Source organism: Acomys minous (genome assembly GCF_964271855.1).
Source record: "Acomys minous genome assembly, chromosome: 5".
In the NCBI taxonomy this organism is placed as follows: domain Eukaryota; kingdom Metazoa; phylum Chordata; class Mammalia; order Rodentia; family Muridae; genus Acomys; species Acomys minous.
Genome location: NC_140494.1, coordinates 88,282,912 through 88,297,298, shown reverse-complemented (window position 1 = coordinate 88,297,298; position 14,387 = coordinate 88,282,912).

Below are 14,387 nucleotides of genomic sequence, written 5' to 3'. Positions count from 1 at the left end.
TGTAAGTTGCCAAATGGTAAGAACAGGAAGCTACCAGAAGTTGTTTTAGGTAGCTGTAAGAAAAGGGTTTTCCTAAGGCACGAGGGAGTTTTTGAGGCATGGAAAGTTTCTATCATGACTTAGGTAACGGTTCAATATGTACCCGAAAGTATACATCTATTTTATACAAATTAAAAAGTCAACATGAAAGCATAAACTCTGAATTGTATGAAATCTTGTAGTATTTAATAAACAGAAAGTTGGTTTAGAGAGGGACATTGTGTTTACACTTGGTCACTAACGTGGGGAGCAATCATTTAACATTTCCCTCCTCGGTCTTCTTATCTAAAAATGGAATAGTAGCAGCTCCTGACACACAGAGCTGTGACGAGAATGAAATGGGTGAACTGCCAGTGAATGCATGTGGTATCATACAACTGGCTGGCGTGGGGGTATACTCCATTAATCTTAGCACTCAGAAGACAGAGACAGGCAGATCTCTGTGAGTTTGAGGTCAGCCTGGTCTATATAGTGACTTTCAGGCCAGCCAGATCTACATACTGAGACTTTCTTGAAACAAAACAAAACAACAACAACAACAACAAAATTGAAATGAAATTTAAAGTCCCAAATCCTCAAAAATATACTATGTAAACATGAAGTAGTAAAATAGTGACTGGAGAGTAAGACTATCTTCATTCTTATCAGATATAACTGCCTAAACAAAAAAGCATTTTCCTGAGCTAGTGAAATGACTCAGGGGATAAGATTCTTCCATCAAGTCTGATGAATGACCTATATATATCATTGGTAATTGCATGGTGTATGAAAAGGGCTCTAAGTTGTACTTTGACATCCACATGTGCACTGTGGCACACACATGCCCATCCTATATCATGCACAATAACTAAAAATGTAAAAACAAAAGTAACTGCTAGAAAATGTCCAGGCTTCAATAGGGAATACACTAAACAAAACTTAAAGATATGATTTTTATTTTATTTTATATTTTTAAATTTTTTATTAGTTTATTTTTATTACATCTCAATGGTTATCCCAACCTTTGTATCCTCCCATTCTTCCCTCCCTCCTATTTTCCCCTTATTCCCCTCCCCTATGACTGTTCCTGAGGGGGATTTCCTCACCCTGTATATGCTCATAGGGTATCAAGTCTCTTCTTGGTATCCTGCTGTCCTTCCTCTGAGTGCCACCAGGTCAGCTGATAAACATCTTCAGCAAATTGGCTGGATACAAAATTAACTCAAAAAAGTCTGTAGCCTTCCTATACACAAATGACAAGCTTGCAGAGGAAGAAATTAGGAAAGCCACACCCTTCACATTAGCCACAAGCAATATAAAATATTTAGGAGTTACTCTAACTAAGCAAGTAAAGGACTTGTTTGAAAAAAATTTCAAAACTCTGAAGAAAGAGATTGAAGATGACATGAAAAGATATGATATATTAAGCTAAAAATTGCATGGTATATACAAAATGCAAACAATTTTGTGTCTTTTAATTTTTACAATGAGCTTTTTTGGATGAATAATGTACACACACTGAATTTCAGTAGCTTTGAATGTACAAATTGGTGAGTTTGTGGAATGTGGCCATCACCACACTTATGGCATTGCATTTTCATTTATGCCAACAATTGTCCTATAGGCCTTGGTGTGACATAACTTCCTGCAGTTTTAGCCTGTGGAAAACACTGACATATTTTCTATCCAAGGTTTGTACTTCCTAGAAGTTCATTCATAAAAAAGAACCTCAAAGCAAACAGCCTCTTTGGCTGCCTTTGCTCTCAAACTACATCACTTTTAAATTGAATATGAATGAATTTACCAAACATTCACTAGGATGAGACATGTGTTCCTGTTGAATTTTTATGGCAACACATGCTTTTCTTGTGGAAATGTAAATAAATATAGCCTTTTAAAAAATCTGGTCATGACTTTCAAAGTTAAATAAGCACATGTCCTTAATTATGAAATAGTATGATCCTCTTATTTAGTTAACCAGCAAAACTCAATATGCCCACAGAACTCACATGTCAATGTAAAAGAAAATAAAAACACTTTGCAACTCAACATAAGGAGATATGTCCGTGACCTTGAGGAATTCTTAGTAGATAAAACTGCTTCTAACTCAGCTGCCTACCAACAAACAAGTAAATGTACAATTGTGCCACATCTATAGAGTGGAATGTCACTCAGCAATTGTGTAACGAATGGCCACGGAGATCATCATAACTCAAAACCACGGCATTGGCAGTGTGCTAAGTGGAGAGGCACCAAACACGTGACAGGCATCTGCTATCCCTGCTTCCATCTGGCACCATGCAGCCCTTCCACTCTCAGCCCATGTGTAGTTGAGAAACAACACATATAGGGTCCAGAGAGGTAGAAACAGTGTTGGGACAGAAAACACATAAAGACTTGATGAGCGCATGGAACAAGATGGAGACACAATTAGCACAACGTTGCATAGCAGATGTCTGTTCAGAAGTAAACTGCATAATGGATATCTCATCTATCATCATGTAACAAGTGGAAAATGAAAACTAAGGTTACTTGATAGCATCAAGTACTCAAAACTTAGGCAAACGTTGGCAAGATAATATAGAAGCCATTATTCATGAAAACTGTAAAGCACTTGGATTAAAGTGAACGTTGACATAGGTCATGGTCACTGTTGGAAATTTTAAATGTTGCTAAGATATCAGTAATCACCATATGACATTTCAGTGTGTAAAAATCCCAGGCAGTGCAAACTCTTCAATAGAGGAGAAACCATTTAAATACACCTATCTATCCAGCAAGGGATTCCCAAGAATACGTAAGAACTAAAAATAAATAAGAAAAAAGGCCAGTGGTATTTCATGGAAGATGTTATCCAAGCGGCTAATACACTCACGTACATGACCCTTTCAACTTTCTTATTTATAGGAGAAATATTAATTTAAAAATGCCATAGGGCATTTATTACACATCTGCAAATGTGGCTGAAAACAAATAAACAGCAAGAGCAGCGCATATCAACAAAATGGGAAAATTTCACACCCTGCATACTAAAGTTAAGTTTGTAAAACATTTAATAGAATTTGTTAGAACTGAATACATGATGCACCATCCAGCAGTTCCATACTTACCTGGAGAAATGAAACATTTGTAATGTCCACTTAAAGGTGGGGGCGCCGGGTATGTTCCCAAGAACAGTTCAGTGTTTAGTAACAGTCTAAGATTGAAAAGGTTTTCATGTCCATTGGCAGAGGGATTGACAAACTGTAGGATGTTCCCAAGCAGTGCTCTGCATGCCAGTGAGAAGCAATGAATTGTAAGTATGTCAGCACAGTGATACTTTCTCAAACATCTCTATGAAAAGATATTCTCACATAAAATGATACGCAGGATATCATGTAAAACCCATAACCAGAGGGCAATTTGTTGAAGTCAGTAAACTTGTCATTCAGAACGGGGGACTTCATGGTTCCGAGGAGCACAGGGATTTTGCTTGGAACTTTTGGTACTGCTGGCCACACTATTTTTCTTTATGTGATTGGTAGTGGCAAATGAATCAAACGTGTGGATTACAAGGTGCACTTCTGGCTCCCTGTACTTTAAACTAAACTGATCAGTGTTCATATCTAGCCATTGAAGCATTGGAAAATCTGAGAAGATACTTTCCTGGCCTCTTTTTAGTGATGGTACCGAATATTGTTGATGCTGATATGATGGCGATCTTAGACTTCTTGGTTCTAAGCATCTTCTTATCTCCTTTACAGTCAGAGAGGGAGCGGACATTCTGAGTTTGCTAAATAGTTCACTTCTGTTTTGGCTTTTTATCTCCATCTGCAGAGCTGCAGGATATACTGGGCTGCAGAACTGAGTGGATGTTGCCCTCACTGCTAGCGCTCAGTGCATCCACGCTTCCTCATCCCATTCTGCATAGGTGAGGGATGCTCATGTTCTGTGCAGTCTGAATAATGACCAACGATGGCTGGACTGTAGTTTTGAGTGAATGGGTTGATGAAATATATAGCAAATAAAAGTAAAAGAACAAACGGCAAGTAGCAGGTAGATGAACAGCAAAACAAAACATGAGAAATTTATACCATCCGGCAGAGATAACTGAGACAGCCTGTCTGAGAGAGAAAAATGAGGGGAACATTGTTAAGCAAGGACCTGCAAACACCCAGAAAGGACTCGATGGGGCAACTGGGGCCAGTGGCTAAAGTCCCTAACTGAGACATGTCCCCTGAGATGAGCTTCACATGACTTTGTCCCACCGCAGGCGTCTTTAGCCCATGTGATAAACAGTAGTGATGCCCTCTTGGAAAAGGTTTACCTTCCAGTTTTTCTCAAGGGTGCAGTGTGCTCAATAGCCTTAGAGGCTTGCAGTTTCTCCATCTTCCTGTTACACAGGGCCAGGCTGTCCCAGGACAGGGGTGTGAAGGAGACTTTAAGACAAACATACTTGGGTATGAAAACAGGGAGTTAAACCTATTCCAGAGCCCAATCCTCCATAAATTTAAATAGCATATGGCACTTAGCACCATATTATATATTATGTATTTAGAATACACAACTTCATTTATATCTGGTCTCCACCATTTCTGAAGTGGTGTCACCCATTTTTCGATATTCTACGTTATAGATGACCCATTTAGGTCTCCCCCTCATAATGTTTTACTTTTGGTATTTGTGGTGTGCACAGGATAATTTTTCTTTGCATGTGAACTACTGGGGTCTTCTAGAATTGCTTGTGCTGGAGTCCTGGTGCAGACACCTGCGCCTCTGGTCTGTGTATACGACCTCCTTCTCAATGCCCTTCCTTACAAACTCCAGCCACTGCGACAGCCTAGAATTCTGACCACAGGCCTTACGATCAGTTATACGACTTCTTCATTTATTTTGTTGGTGTGTTTAAGGCTTTTGACAGTTCTAGAACAAGAACATGGCAAGGAAGAAAGCAGGAAGGCCACAGGTCATTCTTTTTCTCCAAAGTGACAGTTCCGGAGGCTTGATTTTAACACATTTATTTCCTATGTGACACTCTTCTTGTGACTGAAGGCCACATCCCAAGCCATTTATTCCATCAGGGTGCGAATCACAAAAGTCATATCCTTTATGGTCGCTGGTTTTGAAAGCTGCAATCCATGCTGTGTGTCCTTCTGGCACTGTTTTTGTACCCTGCTTATGCATGAGCCCTCCATTTTCTTTGTCCTCGATTTTCATGTTCAATTTGATATCTATGCCTAGTTCAGTTTTATTTTGTTCTGAAATAGATGCTCAATTGGTTCTCCTCAGAGTTCAGAAAACACAGCCTGCTCCAAATACTTCTGACCTTTGTCTGGCCTTTGTTTTATTTTAAGCACTACTACTACTGCTACTACTATTCATTGTGTCTATGTGGTGTGTGTGTATGTATGTATGTAAGTGTGCACAGGTGTCATAGTATATATGGGGTGGAGTTTAGAGCATCATTTTTGGTAGTGAATTCTCTCCTGTTGTGGGACTTGAGGATTAAATGCAGGTTGTCAAGCTTGCATAGCAACCCCTTTTTTCCACTGAGCCATCTTGCCAGCCCACCATTTTCCCTCCTAAAAATCACTACAGAACAAGCCTAGAGTTCCATGCCTTCAAGGGAAGAGTTCAACCACCTTATCCCAGTTCTGACCTTTCTGCTCTTGCTTTGCCCAGGTTTGTGGTGCTGCTCTGCTCTTCCTTGCTCCTGCACCTCTCCCTTCCTGACAGCTCCCTGAATAGTCAGGGTTGAACATATACTGAGACCACTGAGTCCCGCTTTCCTCTGGAGCTATCATTTTGATTACATCTAGATCAAAAGTTAGCTCAGAAGAAACCACAGCATCACGAGCTAGTTAGTGTATATGTGTAAGTTCATTTCCTCAATACCAAGTACAAATGTGACTGTGTACTATAGAACACAAAGGTATCCTTTCTTTCCCTCCTAGTCTCTATTAGTTTCATAGATTTTGACACTGTCGGAATTCAGACCCTAGCTGTGCAAATTGGGATTCTGAGGGAGATGCTGTCATTTGCTTGTTCTTGCATGTACCCTTTAGCATTTTGGCAATTTAAAATGATATTTATTGCTTCACAACTTCATATATGTGTACATTGCATCTACTCTCTTTGATCTCCCTTCCACTCCCTCGGCCTCATTTTTTTCCTACATTCATTCTTTTATTTCGTGACCCACTGGGTTTAACCAGGGTCATGCTCATGGATCTGAGTGGGGGACTATCTGCCTGAACATTGTGGCTGCATAGTCATGACAGTAACTACTCATCCCCTAAAGCACACAACATTAACCCATAGTACCCCAAGCAGAGGCAGTGTCCCACGAGCCCCTCGCCTTTTCATGACTGTTGACAAGCCCAGACTTAGGTGGGATCAGTGCAGGTGACCCCAGCACCTGCACACCCATGATTGCAATGGCCATATTGGTCCAAAAGATAGGGATTCGGAGCCCTTCTCTTTATTATGTGATGATGCTTGCACTCTTTCTGACCTCTCTTCTGCCATGTTCCCTGAACCATAGAGGGGGTGATACAGATGTTTTGGTTAGGGCTGAGCACTCAAATGCCATTCACTCTCCACACTTTGATGGGCCTATGACCTCCCTAATCACACATGTTTGTCGAGATTTAACGTATCAGGCATAAATTCCATTTTGTGGGACAGGCCACAAATCCAATCTGAGAGTATACAGCAAAACCTTACATGAGCCACTGCTGGTTCTTCATGGCAGGTAAGTTTTGCCACACACAGAGGGCTGCAACAGGGTAAAGCTGCTGAGTTTTCCCCACCAGCCACTGTCATTGAACTTTCTGCCACTAGTATGCTAGTCTTCAAGTTTAGTTGTATCTTGATTTGTTTTGGGGTGCTCTGATGTGTGGTGCCTTCAGCAATAGGTTCCTGTCCTCTAGTTATGCTGGGAAACCAAGAGCCACAGCAATAGGAGGAGTTACTTTTAGACCCTCTGGAGCCTTACTCCAGAGGTGATATCTCCATGTGAGGCACTGAGCATTTCATGTGATTAGCCATGGCTTCTGGGATAAGCATTATCCACTAACACTGGATACCTCTGTCCAAAACCTTTAAAAATACTTTCTAGCACTTGGGAGGCAGAGGCAGGTGGATCGCTATGAGTTCGAGGCCAGCCTGATCTATGAAGTGAGTCCAGGACAGTCAAGGCTACATGGAGAAACCCTGTCTCGAAAAACCAAAAACCAAAACAAACAAATAAACAACATCAACAAACCAAACCAAAACAACAACAACAAACCTGGGTTATATGGTAGTAGATTTCCATATGACTTCTTGCATCCTTTAATTTGGTTAATCTCTCCTCACTTCCTCTACCCTCTCCTTCCATACCCTTCCATGACTGAAACTTGTCACCCCAATATTCCTCTCCTTTCACATGCTCTACTGTCCTCATTTCAGATATGTCCTCCACTACATGACTCCATTCTAGTTTCCTGGTATTGATGGGTATTGCAAATAAAACACAAAATCCTAAACATTCAAACCTGTAATCCACATATAAGAGAGAGAGCAGGAGCCATTCATATTTCTGGGAGTTACCTCACTAAGTACTTCAGTGTGCATTTTCAGAGTTCTATTAATTTTCCTGTAAATTTTACAACTGCGTTTTCCTTTCCAGCAAATAAAATTGGGTTGTGTATGAATAGACCACAATTTACTTATTCATCCATCAGTTGATGGGCATGTAGGTAGGCTTTATTTCCTAGCTAGTATGACTAGAGCAGTGATGGTCATTTTATTAGTTACCTTTCTGTTGCTGTGATAAAGTGTTATGACCAAAGGCAACTCAAGGAAAAGGGAGTTTATTATGACTTACAGTTCTAGAGAGATACAAGTCGGTCAGGAGGGGAAGTATAGCAGCAAGCAGTAGTCATGGCAACAGGAAGCTGAGAGATCACATCAAATGCAAGCATTAAACAGAGAGTGAACTGGAGGTGGCATGAGGCTTTAAATCTGCAAAGTCTGTACTCCAGTGATGTACTTCTGTCAAGGATACACAGCCCGGTGACCTTTCCAAACAGTGGCTCCAGTTGAAGATCTTGTGTTCAAATGCATGAACCAGGGGGAAACATTTCTCATTTAAACTACCCAAAAGGTAGCTGTGTACAAATCTCTGTTGTAAGGTACAGAATCCTTTGGGTCTATGCCCAGAAGTGGTATAGTGGTGCCATATGGTAGCTCTTTTTTCAGTTTCTAAGACACTTCCAGACTGATTTCTAAAGTGGCTGCACTAGGGTGAGATGTGATCTCGAGTAGTTTTGATCTTCATTTCCTTGATGGATAAGAATGTTGAACACTTTTAAAATGCTTTAAGAACTTCTTTGTCATTTGTGTTCCTTTTCAATACCAACTTTACAAGAGTTAAAATAAAATGTACCACTTGATTTGTAATCAACCCAGGGAACAGGGACTCAAAGTAGATGAAAATCTTTTCTCAGTGTTAATTAGAAGCTAAAGAGAAAGTCAAGGTTGGGATATAGACCTTTAAAAACCACCCCAGTTGAATCCTTTATCCAGAATTCTTAACTGAACAGGCTGAATAAAACATCAGATTTTCTGAAAAAATTTATTTATGAAAAGAAATGGACGAGGAGGAAACTGAGAGCCTACAGAGAGAAAGGGTACAGAAAATGAAGTGGTAATAATTAAGACTTAGTGAGCCTGGAATATACTCATCTACATAAGTGCACACATTTGTTACTTACATTGGACATTGTTTTAAGCACTTGCCTTGCATTAAACCACTCAACTCCAATCTTAGAAGATAACACATAAATTATAAGTTTTCAAACACGATAAAGCTGAGATATTCAGAAGCCATGTGGCCTACTGTAAGTTTAAGCAAGAACTAAATATGAGCTAAATACAGAATGCCAAATACTGAGACCACAACTTCACTTCATCCGTGCATACTGTTCTTCATATCTCTCTCTCTCTCTCTCTCTCTCTCTCTCTCTGCGTGTGTGTGTGTGTGTGTGTGTGTGTGTGTGTGTCTCCTCCCTCTCTCTCTCTGTCTCATTGTCTCTCTCTATCATCTTTCTCATCTTTCTCATCTTTCTCATCTTTCTCCCTCCCTCCCTCCTGCCCCCCCCTCTCTCTCTCTCTCTCTGCGTGTGTGTGTGTGTGCATGTGTGTGTGTGTGTCTCCTCCCCCTCTCTCTCTCTCACTCTGTCTCTCTCTCTCCCTGCCATTCAGCTATGAGTGCACTTCCTCTCTCAGAACTGCCCTAACTTACATTTCACTAAGATGATAAGTATAGGAGATTTGGGAAGAAAGAAAGGGGCAAGGGGCCTGTGTATGATGTGATCTCTCCCTTTTCATTCTCCTGTGATTTTCTGTTGGTCCACAGAATAATCTATGCTTGCCATGCTTTTTGTGTTTAGAATTTATTAGTTTATTAAGTGTATATAAGGAACAGTAAAAGCATAGATAGCAAGTAGCAGGTAAAAAATAAAAAAGGGAAAGTCTGCAAAAACATTATCCAGTCAGGTGCTTATAGCATCTATCAGAACTGACTAGAGTAGCTTGATTGGGAAAGCAAGTAATGATAACACAATCAAATCAGAGGCTTGCATGCATTCAGCATAAACTGACTAGGGTGTACCCATTAAGGCAGCCATCTGGAGTCCTAGACCAAAAGTCTTGAGCTGTGCCCCTAAGAAGGAAGGTTCCAAGTACGAGAACCAATCAGATCTTATAGATGATATCATCAAATCAGATGCTTGGATCCAGCCAGAATAAGCTGAGTGGGGAATCTGAGGTAGTCAGAGTCCTCTCTCTGAATGAGTGTCCAGCTTCTCCTTTACACTGTAGGCATTTACAAATTATGAGACAAATAATAGCTACCCCAGATACAAATAGTTCACCCTCCAGCTGTTCTCAAACCCTCAATGTTTTAAATACACTCAGCTCTTGCTGTTTTTAATCTCTATTCAGTACAGAGCCAAAAAGACAAGAATGACCCAGGATAGAGAATCTGGAAAACACTTAACATAAAAAAATATCCATGGGTCTGAAGGAGGGGAGCCAACCCTATTTATAGAACCAGTTTCTCAGTGAGCTCAAACAGCCCATGACACTTGGCAAAGTAATGCACATTATACAGGCATAATCTTGACTATATCCCACAGAGTTACAATGACCAGAACAATGACCACCATTGGCCCTTTACAAAAGATCACATCTTTAGAGACCTACAGATCTAGGCAGGGGAGATATCACAACCACACAGTGAATTTGAGAAGAGTTTAAGAAAGAGATTACTTATGACATAGGGGTTATGTTTGTGAATATGATGGAATAATCTGAGGTAAACAGCAGCAGGACTGGAATATCAACTTCTGTTTCTTAGCCGGAAGAGTCACAGGAAATAGGCTTCTGGAGGAGAGAGTAGAGTTGGGGTGGCTGTTTATTAGGAGGTATACCCATTAGCAGATGTGAGCAAGAACAAATGTGATGGCCTCAGACCCTCTTTTTCATCTGAACCTCAGCCAGTGACTTCTATCTGCAGAAGGCTGCTGGAAGCCAGGAGATATGGAACACCATTGATGGAGTTCAACCAGGCTAGCCCCTGGGGTTCACAGCCAAGCCAAGAAGGGTCAGATGGACAGACACTTTACACACTGGCATAAAGGACAATAGACCACCTACAAAGCTGATTCACAGGGGACCAAGACATTCATTTTCCCACCTCTGGGAACTATGCCCCCTAAAGTCAGTTGATATAAAGATAAATTTTAGTATATTTTCCTGTATCATATGATGGCATTCTTCTTCCCTCCATCTTTTTTTTCCCTTCAATACTCTTTGATTGCAGAACATACAAATTCTCTATTATTTTGTACCCCCACTGGCTGCAGAATAACCAGCATAAAGTTAAGAAACTGTAAAAGTGCAATTTCTTTCAGGATCCAGTAGGGTTAAAACTAGCTGCCACATACATGGGGCAGTGTTCCTGCAGTCGAAGAAGGCCAGTGAAATGACTAGTGGCAAGGACTCCTCAGGGATGCTGTCTAAAAGACTTCATTCCCTATCCTGTGGAGATCCGGAAGTCTAAGAGAATTCCCAGGAGACAGCCCCATCATAATGCCTAGGAAACACTTCCCATTCGATCTATGATTTCCAGGTGAGAAAGAGATTTCACAATGGGAGCATCTTGCCTGGAAGATTGGTGTTAAGGTACTCAAGAACCACAGCTGGGCAAGGATACCAAGGTTTTTTTTTTCTATAGCAGCCTGCATAGCACCATCCAGCACTACGGACGCTGCTGATGGGGTGGAGGCTTTCCGCTTAGTTTCAGCTTGAGTTATCTGTGTGCTTCACGCTGAGTGTGAGGTTCTTAAGCAATAGCATCTTCTTACCCTGGTTCTGGTGGGTGCCCAGACCAATGGCAACAGCCTTCCTATTTGTGGGAGCTTCTGGGAGGTTCCTGATCCCAGGAAGAGAGTCCACACTCAGCACTGAGACATTTGTTTAAAGACCTGAGGATTCCGGAAAGCACATTGTCCAGTCGCGTAGGGTGCCTCCATTCTAACATTTAAAAAGTAGTCAAATCTTTTAGATGGTTTATAAATTAGCAGGTATCTTGATGAGTTTCTCTATATTCTACAGTTTGGTTGACTGACTTCCAAATACTTACCTGCTCCTCCTTCAATCCACATTTAAATATTTGCCATCCAGTATTCCCTTCACTTTCATGTTGCATTGTTTTACTATCCTCACCCAAGATATCCTCTTCACCTCTCATGGCACTTTTCTTTTCTTTCTTTCTTTCTTTTTTCTTTTTTTTTTTTTTTTTTTTTGATTTTTTTTCGAGACAGGGTTTCTCTGTGTAGCCTTGGCTGTCCTGGACCCGCTTTGTGGACCCGCTTTGTAGACCAGGCTGGCCTCGAACTCACAGCAATCCACCTGCCTCTGCCTCCCGAGTGCTGGGATTATAGGCGTGCGCCACCACGCCTGGCTTCATGGCACTTTTCTTATTCGGTGGCCTTTATAGACACTACAATTTAAACACAGAAGTATGAAAATTCAATGCCATAATTCACTTATGGGAGAGAACATATGGTGTTTGCTTTTCTTGGCCTAGGTTACTCCATTCAGTATGATTTTTCCATTCCGTACTTTCCTTTTTGAAAATCTCACTTTTCATCACAGCAAATAAACTTCCATTGTGTAAATATGCCACAATTTTCATTATTCAGCCATTAGTTGATGAGTAAGTCCATTTTCTACTTATCATTACCAGAGAAGCAGTGAACATGGATGTGGGCATGTGTCTTTGTCATAGGGTATGGAGTCCTTTGGGTAAACTCCCAGGAATGGTACTGCTGGATCATATGGTAGCTTTACTTTTATAATTCTGCGGAACCCCCACAATGAGTCTGCACTGGTTTCAACGCCGAGCATCAGTGAATAATGATCTCCTTTTTCCTACTGCCTTATTACCATTGTTACCTTGTTTAAGTTTATTTTTTTCTTTAGAATTTCACATATGAGTACTGCATTTATATAATTTGCAGTCTTCTCCTTTTCATCCTTCCAACTTCCCCCCATGTTGCTATGTTACTCCTCCCTCAAAGTATTATTGTTGTATTCTCTCTCTCTCTCTCTCTCTCTCTCTCTCTCTCTCTCTCTCTCTTTCTCTCTCATTTCTTTCTCTTTCATCTGCTTAGTGTTGCTTACATGTGGTTAGCTCTGAACACATGCACATGTAAGCAATAACACTAAGTGGATGAAAGAGAAAAAGATAGCCTGATCATTTTGCACATGCAAATCCCTCTTCACTTCCATGATGCCTCCTAAGCCTTAGGCATGGGGGTTTCATTGTAGATATACCAATAGGGGTTAGAATTGTGAGCCTATGGTCACTTGTTCTCTGTATTTCAACAAGTTATGATCTCCATAATCGTTTTGTCTATTGCAAAAAAAAAAGTTTCATTGATAAAGAATGAAAGCTATAATTTTCTGTAGATGAAAGAATAAATGCATACAATTACTTATATTTGTTTAGGAAAATGGCAACAGTCGGTTCTCTTGTAGTATCAGTGACATCTCTAACCACAAGTAGTTGGCTAGGTTAACAGTACCAGGAGTAAATTCTTCCTATTAAGTATGCCTTCAGTCCAATTAAGCAGACATCGATTGCCTTTAAGATAAAAGTGGCACTCTGTACTATTAGGAATAACTTTTTAAAGGCTTACTTATTTTTATGTGATTGAGTGTTCTGCCTGTATATATATCAGGGTACCACATACATACTTGGTGCACACAGAACCAGAACAGGGCATCCAATCCTCAAGAACTGGACTTAAGGGTGCCTGTGAGCTGCCACATGGGAGACTGGAACCAAATTCAGGAACTCCATAAGAGAAGAAGATGCTGTTAGCTACTGAGTCGTTTGTCCAGTCACCCGCCAGGAATATCTTTCCAGGCCTGTCATTGTTATGGCTTAGAGGATTTATAGGTGGGCGAGTCTGGCTATTACCTTTTCTTCATTGGCAGCTTGGGAATATGCCACCAGGCTGGGTCTGCTTGGGCTGGTGTGCAAGCTGTGCTACTTGAACTGAACCTGGAAGCATGGTCATGATGCACATGGGTGGTGATTTGGGTTACTTACCTGTCTGGGCTGGTGCATAAACTGGATAATGCCAGCTAAGCCTGAGAGTGTGGGACAGTGTCAGAGCATGAGTTTGGGGAAGCTCACTAGGCAGAGCTGGTACACAGGCTGCAAAAGCGAGGTAGGCCTGGAAAGGCAGGAATGTCAAGTAGGTAGAGGGCCTAGCTAGCTTTCTCTCCAGGCTGGGCTGGAACAGAGGCTGTGCAAGCTACTTTGTTGTTTCGTACAGTATCCATTTTAACTGTGGGACTGTTTTAACATTCATTCCTCTTGGGGATAAATGCCTTGTGCACTTTTTACCATATTTATTAGCCATTTGTATTGCTACTTCTGAGAAGCCACTGCTCAGAACCATGGCACTTTTTTATTATTAGATTGTTTATTTTCTTGTTGGTCAGAGTTTGTATTTATTTATTTTTAGTTCTCTTTGTATTCTACCTGTTAGTCCAATGCATAGATGAAAGAGGTTTTCTTTTCTTTTCCAGTTCTTAGGACTGGTTTTGCACATGATTGACATTTTCCTTTGCTGCACAAAAGTTTATTGTTTTTAAACTTGGCAAGGCAATTTATTTTTTTGCAAAATGTGTGCCAAGACCCACTGGGGTGGGAAATTCACCTTGTTTTTATTCCAGTGGAGGTGGCAACTGTTATTTTCCCCATTGACTTGGTGGGGTCTGACCTCACAATCTTTCATGAGTGACTAGTTTTTAAAGAATTGGTA